Genomic DNA, 13,600 nt, shown 5'->3' with positions numbered 1-13,600 from the left:
GATCTTGACAGACGTAGTAAGACGTCTGGTTCTGCCACATACGAATGAATACTGAAGCCATCTGCATGTGTCATACACGGGGCCTCGTATCATACCTCAAATCCTATTTAGGAGCAATTAGTAGGTTAATACGTTGCTAAGGTCGATAATTAGAAGGAAGCATTGCCCGTGATATTAAATCATGGTAAAAGAGCATTATCTTCTACTAGAAACAGTTGGGCCAGACAATCCACCAGTGCAATTCTCAGTGTGACTAATGACATGCCAAAAATGTTGGAGGAATGAAGTGTCTATAATTTTCCTTTAGCTTTTCTCACTGTAAAAATGCCGTATAACATTTCTGCAGTGTTTTCCATTGCTGCGATGACTCATACACTAAATTGCCATGTAAGTAACTGCCTGTGAAATGCTGACCCATTCTGTTTTTGCTGCATGTCATCCAGTCATGCGACCTATGAAGCGTTACATCTCCCTGACCTACACTGTTCATGATGACCAATGGTCTGCACTGCTGCAGTTCATCCCTAATTGCTCACAGAAAGAGCAGCAAAATGTCTAGAATCAAATAGTAATTGACAGTCTCTGCTGAAAACCAGATCACTACTTCATCATTAAAAGATTCAGAGATAATTTCACAAAAGACATGTAAAAAAGCTAAGAATTTTATTCTTAGGCATTTACGGTCAACATGTTTCAGACCTCTATGTCTTTTTCTGGATCCTTAACTCTTCTTCCCTGCATGTTTTCTCCTCTACTCAGTCCAAAATTCTTCAGGCAGGGACTGTCTTTTATTTCATGTAAGGAATGTGCCTACTGTGCCCTCAGCCCACCATCTAGCTTGAGGCCTCTAGACATAAAGAAATAAAAATATTATTACTAAGAATAATAGAATAGTGAATTGTCCTTAGAAATCTCATTAATGCCATATGCCCCACTGTGTGTCCTGTTTTTGTCCTCTCCTTTTGACCGATGACTGGGCATATGAAAGAAGATGCTTGATTCAAGGTTACCCTGCAGAGACTGGTTTGCTATTCTAACCAAGTTCTGGGAATAACAGTACATTTTTCATCTTGGAGAAACAAGATACAATAATAAAGAATATTAATCAAATATTGTATTGTGTTCTCATCTTTGGTGAGCCTGAAACCATTTTCAATGCTAAAAGAAAATAAATAATTAATAAAGAAAGCTTTTTTTGTAAAGGAACACAAGCTGAAAAACATCCTATAAAGTTACGAAGTAAAATGCAGTATGTTTTTATAATGACCCATGAAATGTTTATAAATATTGTTTATTTTCAGTACCATGGACCACTGAACATGCAATAGATGGCAAGGCAGTATCTGATTCATTTTTATAGATATTTTTCTCACAAAACTTGGTTGCGGATTCATCCTAGCATGCCACATGCCAATTCTTCTCTGTTTGTCATAGTAACCGCAGGCAAATGCCATCTCAGCTGATGCAAAGTGTCCTACAAAGACTGGAATGTATCACTCGACCCAAAAAAGTAAGGGATTGTAATGCCAGTGCTTTCACTGTTTTTGAAAGGAAAAGCATCATGTTTTAAAGCATTCAATACATGCAGGAAGCATACTTCAGGATGCCTCTCCTGGTGTTTTTTGTTTCCCTTACTGCACTGCAGACAGCCCCATGTTGTTATTTCCCCTTTTTTCATATCCTAAGTGTAGTTTCCCTGCTCTAGATACATTCCAGCACAATGGGAAAAATATTTTGTCCTATGCTATGTATAGTAATTTCCTCTGAAATGCCCTCTCTTGCTGGAGAAAAAGAGCCTGTGCCTGCCAGCCAGCACGAAGACCCATTTTCCAGCAGTCACGCGCGGCTGACAGAGTGCTACTTGGTTCAGAGAACATTCATCCAGGAGGAAAACCGGTGTTATCAGTGGGAAGGTAGCCTCCAGAATGACACCATAAGCACAGAGGAGCCCTCGTCTCCCACCCCAGCCAGAGGGGCATCAGCAGGTTAAAACATTATAACGCCCTGATTATACAGCTCAGTCTTCTCTCCTCGGCCAGGCCTGGTTCCAGTACGTGTCTCTACGTGTGACAGTATATAAATACACACATAAATTAGAAATTCTTACCAGTACAACTCTGACTCCCATGAGGATGAGCCCTAACACAGCCCAAATAATCAGACACTTTGGCTCTTATTTTTAAGGACATTTAAAAGCCCAACTCTGGCTCTAATATGCTTCACCTTTTGATATACTAAGCACCTCCTGCAGATTATTGAGCAACCTTAGATGGATCCAGGTAGGTTAGTTTATTTATTATTTGATCTCCCAAACAAGAGCAGAAATATTCTCCAGGGTTTTACAGCACACTATTGCGAACATTTAAAGCTAAGTTAAGATTTTAACTGCTACACAAAATTCAGGGCAATGGATTATCATCTCCTAAATCTCAGCTTTGCCTGCTATCTATGTAGTAGCCACTTAGCACAGGCTGTAAGGAAAAGAGTTTTGCTTTGCACAATGCCTTTCTGTCATATTTTGTTAATAGGGCCTTAACAGTTCAATGAATGCTGTGGAGCTCCCAAATTCCCTCCTTTCATTTGTTCTTTGCTGCACGGCAGAGGTACACGTAGTGAAGGGATTCAGCAGCATGCTCAACTTCAACCTGCTCTGCAGGTGGGTTGTCCTGGAGTGCCAGGACTCAGCCTTGGCTAAACTCTTACTTGGATGGTGAGAGTGACCATTGATGTAAAGTGGCAGACAAATTGAAGTGGAAATAGTATTACAAAGTAAAAGTAAAAAATTTCTGTGTAGACAGTGGCAGGTTTACCAAAGTATCTAAGGAGCTGTAGCCCTTTTGTTAACCACAAAAATGAGAAGAAAGTGCTCTGCCATGGGATTGCTACTACATTGCCTTTCAGGAGACATGGTGGCGTTCTCTGGGTATCCTCAAAGCTGACCTACGTTACAAGGCACTCAGAGTCGGGCTCTGACCTCTCTCACACAAGTTCAAGTTGGCCATTGAGCTGCGCGAGCTGTGCTGGTAGCCCTCCAGTGCCAATGAGCACAGGACAGAGCTCTGGGCTCGAAGAACTAAGGAAGGGCAAAGGCATCTTGCTCAGGTGATGATTAGTCGTGTTGGAGCAAACAATTACACTGCAGCAGAACTGAGTAAGAGGTTCACCAGAGGCTGGTTTTCATAATGAGTTTAACTGCTTTAGCTGGCAAGTTATAGGACAGCGATATAATGTTCACAGGGTGGTGAGCGCTGCATTAATCCAAAATCGCAAGCAGCTGTCATTATATCCAGATACACAGGAGTTGTGCTAGTGCAATGTCCCAGTTCCAGTAAAACTCACGCTCTCTAACCAAGTTTGGACTGAGGGAGATGCCAGAACAAGGGAACCATCCGTAAGGCTCCCACCTTCAGCTGTAGCCAAGAAACAACCTCCCTCTCCACAACCTGTGCAGTAGCCAGAATTCAGGACTCAGGTCTCCATCTGTTTGGCCCCCTTCACATCAGTAATAAAAACATTGCATATGCTATCTACCGCTATCTTGCTATTTGGCAGGAAATCTTGAAAAAAAATAGGACTTAAACACTGCAACAATATAGAACAATATACTTTTTGGCATGTCCTTCTTAATCAAACGTGTCTAGGTCTGCAGGCAGTGGGCCCTCCATGGCCAGTGGACATCTCATGGAGTTGGAGCGCGCACCTGGAGGAGCCCCAGCCTGCATGCTGCATTAGGAGACAGATTAAATCAGTCATCACTTGGAAATAAAACAATGGAGAAGCGGCTGGAGACACAGGTGCAGAGTGAGGGATGACAGGAGCTTCCACTGCAGCCATAAATCTGGGGGAGAAGCAGATGCCTCACCCCACCCCTAAAACTGACTTTCCCTAATGTGACTCAGCCAGGCTGTGTCTCCTCTTTCAGAAAACTGTTCAGCTGCCTACAGACAGGGTACATGGTGGGAATTGCCTGGCATACTGAAAGAGAGGGCAGGGGAAAGATTTGTGAAGCTGCAGATTTCCAGGCAAGCTTCTTGTGCTTCTAAATTCTCCTCCCAAATACCGTTCCTTCATCTCTGCTGCTTCCGCACTCCCTCCTTCCTCCTCCTCGCTGGCGAGAGGCACTGAAGGGGGAACAGCAGAAGGAGATGGTGGGAGAGCTGTTGAACTGCCTGACCTTTCCTACAGGAAGCTGGCCCACCACAAAGATGTTTCATCCATTGCTCTAGTTTCTTCTTTTGATGCATTTGAAGAGATGAAGGAGGACCCTTCGCCCCTCACAATCATTCAGCAGGAAAGGGAAGGGAAGGGAAAGCAAAGCAAGCTGAATATTGCACACACAATCTCAACTGTGAAATTTATTTGCATGGTTCAGAGGTGTTGGGGGGATTTCAAAGCCACCAGCCTCTGCATCCCTGCACGCTCCGAGATCACAGCCACCACCACAGGGCAGCCCTCCCTGCTCCGGGCACAATGTCACTGCTGTATCAAGTGCAGTTGGAGCTCAGCCCTGCTAGTCCCCCTCTTACACTCACCTGTGCATTGGCACAGGTTGTGTTCCTCCTGAATTTCAAGCATAGACATGCCCAAGTTGATATACTGAGGCAGAAATGATCCCTACTTCCATCACAAACTAATTCATTGTTCTTGATGAGTCCACAGGACACTGTTGGGCACGGCTTGCACACTGCTGCCACCACAGAAATAGCTATAGTGGAACAGATGTGTGATAGGCATTACAATTTAAAAGGGAATTTTAAAGTTACTGAGGACACCATAATAGCATAATAAAATTTCTGCCATGTGTCAGTACACCTGCAAGGTGTCTGCAAACTTATGACAGTTGTTGGCCGTGCTTTCACTATGTCTCTGCAGCTGGCAGGCTGGTGGGCTACCATTAGCCATGATTGCTGAGCACGCATTGCTAATCTGATCGAACTGATCTGTCCCTCTCCAAGCAAGTGTGGTAGCCTGTGGAGGAGTGAGTAGTGGAGGCTGCATTGAAGCATGTCTTAGCTTTTTGGTTTCTTGGTCATTGAGACTGAAGATCTGGCTGGAGCATCTGGCTTTTGGCCACAAACTTTGGGTCTCACATCAGTGCAGAGTTGAGGTGTGACCGAGGCACACTTCTGCATGTCAGAGTTCAAAAGTGCATCTGTGTTCCCTGGGCCAAACATAACCAGAGAGCCTGGTTTCCCAAGAATGAGAACCAGGAAACATCCCGAAGCCAGGGCTCAGGAATAAAAGGAAGAAGTTTGGAAATTAAACCTGTCTGGGTTTCTTGCATGGGAACACAATGCAGTTCCAATACATTAGCCCTAGTCCCGTCTACAAGGCAATGCTACAGACTAAGGATAGCCAAGCAAATCTTCTCAGCAACAGTGATGTGAGTCTGAAGTAAGTTTAGTAACTACATCCTTCTGGCAACCCAGATTACTTAGTATTTCTGTCACAGTAACTGTGGTCTAATGATGATTCTTCTCTCTTAACAGTGTTAGCATGTATATGGGAACAATGTACATTTGGTGCAGGTTCATATATGTAGGTAGTTCATATGCTGGGCCTAGAAGTTAGAGCAAGCACAGTGTCAAGAGATCAAAGAGCTATAGTCTCTCAGAAATATATATTCAATAGGCAGAATAAAACCATGTTCTGAAGGCAGTTTGGTAGAGTATGAAAGGCATTACAAAGGAAAAACAGCTTTCAAGACTTCTGTCCCCTATCAGTGAGGAGTTACGCTGTTGTACTTTCTAGCACTAGTACTCTTTAAGCAATGAGACGTGCCACATAGCTAATTACCTCTACATCACAGAAAGGCACAATGCAGTCATTATTTCAGAAAGCATAAAATTTTATCATATAGACATGAACCAAAGAAAGATGTTTGCATAAATTTAACTTCTGATTAGGTCTCAGATTCCAAAATAAAAATCCATCTCGAGTCTTATCAGCTGGGAAAGAACCTAACATACTCTGGACACAGTTAAAGTTCAGTGTAACCTTGGCTAAAGAAAGCTGAAAGCCACTTGAGCAGCATTTCAGACAACCTTGTACCCTTGCAGACACTCTTCCAAAGAGCCTGGTTTACTGTGCCCAAAGCAGCACTGAAGTCCAGAGAAAATAAAATAACAGCCCACGTGAGACACCATCAGTCACTGACTCCTGAAGATTCATGTAGCTCATAGAGATTACATTAAAAACTGCTGCAACTGAGAAAACAAGTTCTTGCTTCAAGGCTGTTTGACCAGAATAGCTGATCAGACACTGGCTTTGGCCTTTCCCCCTGGAACTGCAGCAGATTTTTGGTTTATTTGTTTATGTAAAACAATAGGCTGAAATAGGACCTATTTTAAAAGTACGTAACATAACACTTGTTGCCAGAAGATGAACAAACTGCTCTGATCGCTGATGAGCTGTTGCAGCAATGCAGTGTTTGAGTCATTTAGGTGGTGGGGAATCGAGTATGAGTGGTGGGATTTAAGTCAGAATTCAATGCAGCAGTCCTGTATGCTGAGTTTGCTGATTTATTTGAAGGAATAAAATTACGAGCATCAACAGGAAATCAAGCAATTGGAGACTCATTTTTAACAGTGGGAAAAGCAGCTATGATCCCATCAATTTTTACTTTGGAAAAAATTAAGGAAAATGATTGCCTTTCTTTGCAGAGCAATAAGTAGAAGGATAAATCCTTTCACTGGGATACAAACTCTAGACGTTAATAAAAAGCTGTCAAAGACTATTCCTGATTCCTGTTTGCAATGAAACCAGATTTAAGTAGCACACATCTATAAGCGAAAAAGCAAAACTAGTCGTACGTGAGTCAGTTACTTTACTGAATGTAATAGCAAATGCGGGTTGTAACTTCCAAACCAGGCAGTGAATTGGATGCTGGTTTCCCAGCAAGCGCCAGAGGGATTTGGGCAAAAAAGTTCCTTAAGGTCCTGTGATAATGGAGTTGAATATTAGCATTTTAGCCCCTGTGAAATATCTCATTGACCTAAGACCATCCTTTAAAAACAGGGTAGATGGTGTTATGTGGCTAGTATTACACCAAAGTAATCTGCCTGAAAGAACAGTTGTTTTCTTTCTCATCCCCACTTGAGTCCACGAGCAGGTTCCCACATGTCTAAGGCGTGCTGGAGCGTGGAAGAGGGAGTAAAAGAAAGCACACTATTTCTCTGCCTTTTTGTATTTCACAAGCATAAATACATGATAAAAGATTGTGAGATGTCCAGATGCACATTTTTGCAGGGGCGACAGAACTTCAGTCAGGTATAAACAGTCAAAAGACTTCACTTTCCAGGTTACCATGTTCCTTCTAAAGGAATTTTTATTCAAAATATACTATGACAAAGTCAGATTTTACAGCTCCTTCATATTCCGTAAACTGGTTGAACTTCAGGATGTGGTTTCATGATCAGATAAAGCCAAACTATGCCTATGCCATTACCAAAAGGGGTGATCTCACTTTCCACCCCATGTCCAGGTCCACGTTCCTGCTCTTTCCTCCCCTGGGTTCAGCCTCCACAGCTATATAGACAGGCAGATACACACTGAAATAATCTGAATACTACCCATCCCACCCCCAAAAATTAAAAAAAATATTAGTTTTCAGCTGTATAGATTTAGATCAGCTGAAGCTGATCTTAACCCATCATCCTTTTCTTGTCTGTGCACAGGATTTCTGAGTCACCCGTGCAGCCTGGGAGCCCGCTATTGATCCTGCAACTGCAGGCACAATGCTTTGGGACCAGCACTCCCAAACAGGCAGAGACAAGGTCAGGAGAACACAGAAGAGGTGAAGAAGATGAGTAAGAATATGTATCACACCAGATGCAGTGAGCTAAGAAAAGGAAAGAATGAGAGATCAAGATACAAATCGAAGATAGTGCAAGAGGCAGCGAGAATAGGTGAGGGCAGGAACCCAATGATAAGGGGGAATCATTTGCCAGAAGGAAGGAGACAGAGAGGTATGCACAGCATGCACAGAAATGCAGTTTGCTGAATGCACAAGAAAGAGAAGTGAAGAAAAGCAACCAGTAAAGCTCCTTAGAACTAAGGTGAGGAAGAGCCAGAGAAAGCCATTTGCAGCAGATACATTTTACTAGTCAAAAAAAGAATGAGAATATGCTAAATATTGCTCAGCTTGAGTAATGCACTTTATACCTATTAAATTTATTTATAATAAGAGAATTATATTCTCTCTGTGCTCCCTCAAAAGTATACACTGACAAACACTGAGCATAGCTTAGTGCTTAAATTTTCAGTTGTGTCATCAAGGGGAGATGCCACTACTCCCGGGTGTCTTGCCAGTAAAGGTTATGGCCTGACCAAGTCAATAAGATTGAAGTCAACAGGATTTTTGCCATTTAAGACTCTGCAGAGTTTGACTCTTTGCATATGAAGGCTGTGGTCCACATTAACTAATTAAGAAATGTAGGAGTATAAATAAAATGGTGCTGGAAGTAGAGGTTTTACATTCAGTTTGATTGATTTCAGGGAAGAAGAGAAAAAACTTGGAATTATTAAGAGATAATGAAGATATTACCGTTTAGACTAAATTCTTTCTCTTTTTCCCTTAACTTCAAGTCCGCCATTTGGGAAAAGTAACTTTATAGCTAAAAAAGCAGTTGTCTTACCCAGCAAACTTAAAAGTGAAAGATCTTGGCAAATTGTACCTCCTGTGGGAAACAGAGGCAGCAGAACAGTTGTTAGAAGGGCTGAAAAGATCAAAAAGAGATCGCAACGATGTCTTGGAAGAAAGATTTTTTGTAAGTTTATTTCCCCTATGGGCAGCCTTGTCTGTACTCTGTCATGCTTATGCTATGTGATATTGTGACGAAAGGTCACATACTGCATGTTCAGTAACATATAAATCTGGAAGAGGAGAATTGACTGTGCCATTGTCACACTAAGTCTGCATTTCCTGAAAAAACATCAATAATTTTTAAAGATGTCACAAGGCCTCCTTATCACTTTGATTAATGCAATTACTTATTCCTGAATCAGAAATCATGCAAAAGCTATTATCTTCTTCTAACCACATAATTATGCTTTGCCTTTCTTTCAGCTTGGACAGGCTTGCAGTTAGTGTTAGCTTCTGGTGCCAGGAAATTCCCAGCCCAGATCATCCTGTTGACCTCTAATTGAACGTCTTGTCTCAAATACCAGCTGCTTCAAACACCTCTCTGATGGAGGCAATACAGGACACCTTACTCCAAGGAAAGCTGCCTCCTACCCACTATCCCTTATGCATTGTCCTGTGCCCTGCAGAATTACGACTTTGCTGTCGTGCTTGGATACAAAGCACCACCAACTGACTGCATAACCTTGTGATAGATCTCCTATCCTGAGCACGCTTAGCTTTTACTCCACAAGGGGAAGCTGCCCTTTCTCTTCTTTTTCTTCTTACAACCCCTCCATCATTGCCTTACAGAAAAGCTTGCTGCCAATTAACACTGACCGTAAACCAAGTCGGAGAGCATCCTTGTCCCGCAGATTTTAAGGCCAAAGTCACGCTTACAAAGCCTGGAAGAGAGTTGTGACAAGTAATCCCACAGCACTGGGCGCATTTGGGGTGAGCAGCAGGTGCACGCTGGTTATGTCCTGAGGTCTGGCCCCGTGAGATGCCCACATGACTGTTCCCTCTCCCAAAAGCAGAGGCATTTGGGCACTGCCCTACAGCAGCTTTGCTCCGTCTCTAGGTCATGACTGGGAAATATTTCTGTGTCCACCAGCTTCAATGCAGCAAAAAATTGTTGTGATGTGTGAAATACGTGTGAAAACAGAGAATAGATGAAGTTGCCCCAAGAGTCCATGGCAATTTCCCACCCATTATACCCCAAAAGGCATTCTTCCTTTCATTTCCTTCACCAGAAAATATTTATTTCTTCTTTGTTTTCCTGGCTATGTCAGTAAATTGCACTAACAGCAATGTAAATGTAGTCTGTAGGATTACAAGCTGCACCGCAAAAATCATAACAGGTTAGAGACAGAACTTTATACTTAAATCCCTGCTTTTTACTGTGGTGCTCGAGGACCCAGGTTATTTAATTAGGTACCTTGTGTAACTGAAGAGAGGAAGTAATTGCTCTATACTCAATATTAAAAATGGACACAAAAGATCCACATGGATTAGATTATTACACAGCTGATAAACTTATTGAGAAAACATCTAAGAAAAATCACACAAACTAGCAGTGATCAAATTCCACTGCTAATCAGCTCTGCACAGGAAGCAGACTGAAAAGAGCCAAAGACACACTCAGGCAAATGAAGAGAGATTTAAGCAAACTGAAACTGGCTTTAAGCAAAGCTTCAGAAAGGCATATATACATCTAAACATTATTCCCTCTACATGTTCAGGATAGATTTTGATGCCTGCTTGATAATATTTGTTTAAGAATGAACTAAGACATTGCTCTCCAGCTACAGCAGGTTATATGCAATCAGTCATATGTTGCTTAAGTTGCAAATCTTCCAAAAATAAGGAAAATATTATTAAAAGCTGAAAGAAAATATTTTAGAATTATATTTCAGTAAGCTAAGAAAAGATACCCAGGGCCAAATTCATCTCTGTTGCCATCACACTGACCACAACAGAATCGCATTTGGAAAGTTTTGTATCAGGTTTGCCAGCCATGTGTCTACATCTTACAAAACTAGAAACCAATGCAACGAGCCACATTTCTGGTGCTATCTACTGTCCTGCAAGTCCTTTTGCTTTCACAGCCACCCAAAAGGAAAGTTCTTCAGTTTTGTAACTGCATAGGTCTGACCTGCCAGTTATCAAAAGGGCAGCGAAGCTGGTGACGGGTCTGGAGAACAAGTCTTATGAGGAGCAGCTGTGGGAACTGAGGGAACTCCTTTTCTGCAGAAAAGGAGGCTGAGGGGAGACCTTATCGCTCTCTACAACTACCTGAAAGGTCGTAGCGAGGTGGGTGTTGGTCTCTTCTCCCAAGTAACAAGCGACAGGACAAGAGGAAATGGCCTCAAGTTGCGTTAGGAGAGGTTTAGATTGGATATTAGGAAAAATTTCTTCACCAAAAGGGTTGTCAAGCATTGGAACAGGGAAGTGCTTGAGTCAGCATGCCTGGAGGTATTTAAAAGACGGTAGACTTGGCGCTTAGGGACATGGTTTAGTGGTGGACTTTGCAATGCTAGGTTTATGGTTGGATTTTAAGGGTCTTTTCCAACCGAAATGATTCTGTGATTCTTACACACGAGGACCTTGCCTCTCTGCTTTATTAATGAGTGAAGATATGAGACACGACCTGTAACAGCCCTGATTCTGTTCTAAAACTGCCCTCTTGAGTCAGACCAATGGTCCATTTACTCCAGTATTATATATCTAGCAGTGGTAAAGGAGACACTGTTTAGGGCACGACCTCATAAGTACACTACTTTCTGCTGTCCGTTCCCCCATCCTTCCCCAGCATCCAGAACCAGGGATGTTGGTGAGTACATCCCTCCTTGTTTTCTTCAGATTCCCTTGATGCACGTGCCTTTGTCACATCCTTTTGTACCTGCCTCCACCACCCTCTGCGGCAGTAGGCTCCCGAAGTGCTTTCCTTTTCATGTCTTAAAACTCTCTCCAACCAGCTTCACCCAGTGCCACCTAGTTCTTGTGTTGAGGGACTTGTGAGAACAGCAATCCTCCATTTCATTTATCCACCGCTTTCTAGATTTCCTAAATTTAATTGTAAACCTCCTCAGCCATCACCCCACAAACTGGGGAGTCCCAGTCTTTGCTGGGGCCTCACACAGGTGCAGCAACACCATGGATCTACCTAGATGTCCAGGAGTGTCTGCCTTTGAATTAAACTAGTAAACACCTTGGTTTGTGGCAAAAAGATATAGGCAGGAATTGCCATTCATTACTGTAAACATATATTCAGGATGAAACCCAGATAGAGAGTAGATAGACATAAGGTTTGAAAGGTAAATATTTACGATCTCATTGAGTCTTTGAAATACTTTTTCTAATAGCATACAAAAAAATTCATCACTCCTAATTATGGACTTGCACTAAAGGTACAATTATTGAAAGAATTTTTATGCCCCTAGGCACAGACAAGATGGATTTTAGCTAAAACAGGAGGTTAAAGCATCTTCCATAGAAATTCTGGGAAAGCTGTGATCACAAAACAGCCAGTAGGAATGGCCATCCCCTGCAGATCCTTTGGGATTAGATTGCCTACCTGGAGCTGAGTTATGCTGTCAAAGATGATGATACTCAAATACTAGCCTTGCCCTGGGAGCAATCAAATTGTAATAAAGATCTCTCAGTCATCACCTCATCACATTGGGCCTTTGCAATTGGACCTAACAAGGCACTCAGTACAGCCAGGCTCCGCTAGGTAAAGCGATCACAGTTAAATGTAATGTATAAAGGTCCTCTAATTGAAATTACCGATTAGAAATTGTCAGTGAGATTCAAATATACAGTATAGGGATTGCAAACTAATGAAGTCCACAGCATTTCTGAAATAAGTCGCAAATGCCCTGACATGATCTGTGGCAAGGAATAATCTAGTTTAGGTTAATGACAAACCTTAACAACATTCTCCACATCACCCAGCTTTTCTAGCATAAAATATTGTTTTGTAAAGCAAATGAGAAACCAGCTGATATTTTTTCCCTTCCAGATTCCCTGCAAAGCCAAGTGTCTAAACCAATTGCATTCACATTTCAGAAGACATCAGTCCCCCAGGCTGAACCCTCATCTGCCAAATTTTAGCCTGAAAGATATTTAGGGGCGGAGAGAATGATGCCAAATGTAAATTCCCCTGGGGGTTATAATAGAAGCACTGACAGCACAACAACATTAATGCAACTCTATCTTCCTGGATGCTCCATATGACCAGGTCGCTCGCTCAATTTCTGGTTCGAAATCAGGAACTGCTGAGATGTGCCGTTTCCAACTATTTCTTGTGTTACTTGCACTCAGTGTAAACTCCTCCCGAGGACTCGGGGGCCCATTCCTGCAAGCTGATGCATGTGAGCCTGCACAAACTCCCATTATCTTCAACAGGGCTTTGCGTGGGTGTAAGGGTTTGCCTGAACAGATCGGTTTGCAAAATCAAAGCCTAAGAGACTGCACTTAAGTGAATTTTCATCTCTGTCTTCTCTCCTCCCTGCAGCTGGGCCTTAGTTATCTCTCCCCCTAAGACATCCCTCCTCTTCAACTCAGTCAATCAGTCAAGGCTCATATCCCAAATTTCTCTGCACTGAAGTCCAGACTTTCATGCTCCTCATCTTTTTACTCAGAAAGCAATATGCTTCACTCATGAGTTTTTTCTTTTCCCCATTACCAGCCACCTCTTTACCCCCATTAAAAGCTCAGTCTGCTCCCCAGCAGATCATCTTAGGATCAGCCTCAGCTCATCATTACCTTCACTCATGAATGAAGCCAGGCCTGAATCATAGCTAACATTTTCATGAACTAGAACAGAGCCATGATATCTGATTCCCCAGACAAGGATTTGACTCTTCGAGGACATACGTTTATGGTCAAATTCTATTCTAGAATGAACTTATGGGTTTGGTTTTGAACTTAAAAACACTTGTTTGTACTAAGCTCTGTAAAATGCATTTTAAAGAA

The sequence above is a fragment of the Mycteria americana genome, chromosome Z (assembly GCF_035582795.1).
Source record: "Mycteria americana isolate JAX WOST 10 ecotype Jacksonville Zoo and Gardens chromosome Z, USCA_MyAme_1.0, whole genome shotgun sequence".
Taxonomy (NCBI): Eukaryota; Metazoa; Chordata; class Aves; order Ciconiiformes; family Ciconiidae; genus Mycteria; species Mycteria americana.
The sequence above is the reverse complement of the archived record's forward strand: the minus strand, read 5'-3'. Positions refer to the sequence as shown.